At 43.0% G+C, this 4,973-nt stretch overlaps 1 long non-coding RNA gene across 1 annotated transcript; it reads right to left on the bottom strand.

Moving 5' to 3' along the window:
* Nucleotides 1-2,028: 2,028 nt before the first annotated feature.
* Nucleotides 2,029-2,928, bottom strand: LOC115208515 (uncharacterized). The gene is made up of 4 exons (XR_003881188.1): nucleotides 2,805-2,928; nucleotides 2,497-2,587; nucleotides 2,338-2,415; nucleotides 2,029-2,210 (listed from the first exon to the last, which is right to left on the bottom strand). It is a non-coding gene; the product is annotated as an uncharacterized LOC115208515 (long non-coding RNA).
* Nucleotides 2,929-4,973: the final 2,045 nt, after the last annotated feature.

Genomic DNA, 4,973 nt, shown 5'->3' with positions numbered 1-4,973 from the left:
GTCCGGTGAACAGGTCAGGGTTCCATAGCTGCAGGCAGAACAGTTGAAACTGGAGCAGCAGCACGACCAGGTGGACTGGGGACAGCAAGGAGTCATCAGGTCAGGTAGTCCTGAGGCATGGTCCTAGGGCTCAGGTCCCCCGAGAGAAAGAAAGAGAGAATTAGAGAGAGCATACTTAAATTCACACAGGACACCAGATAAGACAGAAGAAATACTCCAGATATAACAGACTGAGCCTAGCCCCCCAACACAAACTATTGCAGCATAAATACTGGAGACTGAGACACGAGGGGTCGGGAGACACTGTGGCCCCGTCCGACAATACCCCCGGACAGGACCAAACAGGCAGGATATAACCCCACCCAGTTTGCAAAAGCACAGCCCCCACACCACTATATATTCATCCAAGGGCCAGTCGTGCTGCCCTGTTCTGAGCCAATTGCAATTTTCCTACATTTTAGAAAAAGGCTCAGTTTCATTATTGAAAACAGGGGTGCCAATAAGTATTACTTGTAAAACAAAATCTCTCAGCAATTGAATTAATATAAAATATGTATACAGTACCAGTCAAAAGTTTGGACACACCTACTCATTCAAGGATTTTTCTTAATTTTTGCTATTTTCTAGATTGTAAAATAGTAGTGAAGACATAAAACTATGAAATCACACACATTAATTTTACTTAAGTAGGCAAGTAAGTTAAGAACAAATTCTTACTTTCAATGATGGCCTAGGAACAGTGGGTAAACTGTCTCGTTCAGGGGAAGAATGACAGATTTTTACCTTGTCAGCTCAGGGATTCGATCTTGCAACCTATCGGTTACTAGTCCAACACTCTACCCAGTAGGCTACCTGCCTTCCCATTACATATGTAATCATGTAGTAACCAAAGTGTTAAACAAATCAAAATATATTTTAAATGTGAGATTCTTCTAAGCCACCCTTTGCCTTGATGACAGCTTTGCACACTCTTGGCTTTCTCTCAACCAGCTTCATGAGGAATGCATTTCAATTAACAGGTATGCCTTGTTAAAAGTTAATTTGTGGAATTTCTGGTCAGTCAATGTGGAAAATGTCAAGAACATTGAACGTTTCTGCAAGTGCAGTCGCCACTAGAGGAAAGGCAGACCCAGAGTTACCTCTACTGCAGAGGATAAGTTCATTAGAGTTACCGGCCTCAGAAATTGCAGCCCAAATAAATGCTTCACAGAGTTCAAGTAACAGACACATCTCAACATCAACTGTTCAGAGAATAATGTGTGAATTAGGCATTCATGATCAAAATGCTGCAAAAGAAAACACTACTAAAGGACACCAATAAGAAGAGACTTGCTTGGGCCAGGAAATACGAGCAATGGACATTAGACCGGTGTAAATCTGTCCTTTGGTCAGATGAGTCCAAATTTGAGAGTTTTAGTTCCATCCTCCGTATCTTTGTGAGACGCAGAGTAGGTGAACGGATGATCTCCGCATGTGTTGTTCCCACCCGAGTGGCGCTGCGGTCTAAGGCACTGCATCTCAGTGCTAGAGGCATCACTACAGACACTCTGGTTCGATTCCAGGGCGTATCACAACCAAGCTGTGATTAAGAGTCCCATAGGGCGGCACACAATTGGCCCAGCATCGTCCGGGTTTGGCCAGTGTAGGCCGTCATTGTAAATAAGAATTTGTTCTTAACTGACTTGCCTGGTTAAATAAAAAAAATACACAAATGTAAAGTATGGAGGAGGTGTGATGGTGCTTTGCTGGTGACACTGACAGTGATTTATTTAGAATTCAAGGTACACATAACCAGCATGGCTACCACAGCATTCTGCAGTGACACGCCATCCCATCTGGTTAGTGGGACTGTCATTTGTTTTTCAACAGGACAATTACCCAAAATCCACCTCCGGGCTGGGTAAGGGCTATTTGACAAAGGAGAGTGATGGAGTGCTGCATCAGATGACCTGGCCTCCATAATCACCCGACCTCAACCCAAATCGTATGGTCATGTTAACATTGAATGAAAAACACTGCTAGACATGTATGTGTGAAAGGACTATTTTATTGGAGGATCACAATACAACATTGCCATCATGAATGGATGAATGAATGTAGGGCAATGTTAGTTATGTTGATTCCATATGGAGACCAGGAAAGAATCGTCCGTGACCCCATTCTGGTACCTCATCATCCATGATGATGACGATGATGACGGAACCATGATGCTAATCAACAGGAGACATGGAATTAGCCTTCACCCTTTTTATTAACTTCTCTTTGGCATGCATGATGTTCAGATAGATAGGCTCAGAGATGGAAAGATAGATACAGTAGATAGCTATATGTACATACGTTGTGCTTCATCTTCTGCAATGGCATTCACAAGTCCATTCTCCACCTTCTCCATGGCACTATCCTCTTGGGGAAGATCTGTCATCATATCAAATTATTTCAGATTAAAACCAGAAGTAGTAGTACACACACACACACACATGCACACAATAGACATACCTTCCTTAGAGTTATCTTCATTGAGGGAGCTTGCTAACAGGACACCCATTATAGAAAACAGCAGTAACACACTCTGGATCTTCATCCTTTACTGAAGCATATAGAGCATGGCGTGTTAAAACACACACACAGATCATCATCTTCTAGAAAATGAGATAAACCGTGTTGTTAGCATGTCACATTATACAGTTGTCCACCAATATACTCTTGTATGCAACAACCAGTCCAGCCATACACACCTGTCCACCTGTATACACTCCTGTCCACCTGTATACATCTGAGAATATGCTCAGTGAAAGCAAACTTACCTCTGATAGTTGGAATATGCTGACTGATTGATACCTGGTTGTCTTGATGTCTTCTGGACCTCAGTAGTAGATGAGTGTCTCTCTGCCCCTTGCAGTCCTGTCTTATACTCTTTCTGCTGCTTACTGCCCCACCTCTCACAGTTGAATAACAAACAAAATGACACTACAGCTGTGACAATAACCAGAGTTACACACCCTGGAGTGTATTCCCTCCCTCCAGGCAAAAATAGGCTGAATCAACATTAGGGTTTCCTCGTAATTTAACTGACTTTATCAATGTAATCATGTTGCATCAAAATGGCTAGTTGGATAGATTTGCAAAAAGTGAGTTCTCTTGTTTTTTTTTATTTTACTCCCTTGTCTCATCGCTGCAATGTAACGCTCCAATGGGCCCGGGAGGCGAAGGTAGAGTCATGCATCCTACGAAACAACACCCACCCGCTTAACCCAGAAAACAGCCGGCACCAATGCGTCAGAGTAAACACCGTTCACCTGACAACAGAGGTCAGCCTGCAGGCGCCTGGCCGGCCACAAGGAGTCAAGTAAAGGCCCCCTGGCCAAACCCTCCTTTAACCCGGACGACACTGGGCCAATTGTTCGCCGCCCTATGGGACACCCGATCACGGCCGGTTGTCAAACCCAGGTCTGTAGTGACACCTCTAGCAATGCGATGCAGTACCTTAGACCGCTGAGCCACTCGGGAGGCCTGAGTTGTCTCATGTTTACCAAGATTTTGAGCAAAATCAACGACACGATTTAACCTATGAAAGAAGAAGCTTGCAAGTTTACTAGATAACTACAGTAGTTAGCGTGCTAACCAAACAGACTTGCTAGTTTAGCTAGTCAAACCAATCACTCTGGCTTGCTATTATAAAAATCGAACTCAACAATACCAATAATGTTTTCAATTCAACTTTTTCTTTCAAAAGCAGCTTAAACAAAACATGTAAAAGTTAACTATAGCCATTGAATTCTACCGTGCAAATATTCATGGGTTTCATGTTTCCTCCCATTATTGTTTTTAACGTTTTGAACTGATGCCCAACTGAGTATTCTACTCGATGCATCGTCAAGGAACGCTGATGAAGATTTCATCAAAGTGCATTACAGTGGCTTAGAAATGCAATGACATTCAAAAGGATTCAAATAATTAGCAGGAAAACCCTTTTGTCATCATTTTGATGTCACCAGATTGACTTTAGAGTAATGTTAGCTAACTATCTAAGATTGAGGGGAGGCCACCAGATTTTAGCTAGCTAACCTTAGTATTGCTAGCTATTTTTGACAAACTTTGATAGTATCAGAACTCAGAACCCAGATGCTCACAGATGTTTATTGACCAAACAGGAGGCAGGCAAAATACAGGTTGAGGGCAGGCAGACGTCCGTAATCCAGGGCAGAATCACTAACGTACAGAACGGCAGGCAGGCTTGCGGTCAGGGCAAGCAGACTGGTCAAAACCCAGGGAAACTAGGAAACAGAAACTTAGGAAGATGGGAAAGCACACTGGTAAGACCTGACAAGACAAACTGGCAACAGAGAACAGAGGTATAAATGCACAGGGTGTAATGGGGAAGATGTGCGACACCTGGAGGGGGGTGGAGACAAGCACAAAGACAGGTGAAACCGATTAGGGTGTGACAGCTAGCTAATGACATTGCCCTCAGTTTAAAGTAAATCTGACAACATGATAATGCAGGCAAAGTTGTTTCATACTTAATATTTAACTACTTTGACAACATCCCTGGGTCGCTTGTCTTTTCAGTTCGCTGCAGCTAGCGACTGGAACGAGCTGCAACAAACACTCAAACTGGACAGTTTTATCTCAATCAGGTAGCCTAGTGGTTAGTGTTGGACTAGTAACTGAAAGGTTACAAGATCAAATCCCTGAGCTGAAAAAGTAAAAATCTGTTGTTCTGCCCCTGAACAAGGCAGTTAACCCACTGTTCCTAGGCTGTCAATGAAAATAAGAATTTGTTCTTAACTGACTTGCCTAGTTAAAAAAAGGCTAAGACTCAATCATGGACACTTACTGACAGTTGTGGCTGCTTTGCGTGATGCATTGTTGTCTTTGTGCTGTTGTCTGTGCCCAATAATGTTTGTACCATGATTTGTGTTGCCACCATGCTGTGTTGTTATGTGTTGCTTCCTTGCTATGTTGATGTCTTA

This window comes from Salmo trutta, chromosome 14, assembly GCF_901001165.1.
Source record: "Salmo trutta chromosome 14, fSalTru1.1, whole genome shotgun sequence".
In the NCBI taxonomy this organism is placed as follows: Eukaryota; Metazoa; Chordata; class Actinopteri; order Salmoniformes; family Salmonidae; genus Salmo; species Salmo trutta.
This window is presented reverse-complemented; position numbering and strand designations above follow the sequence as displayed.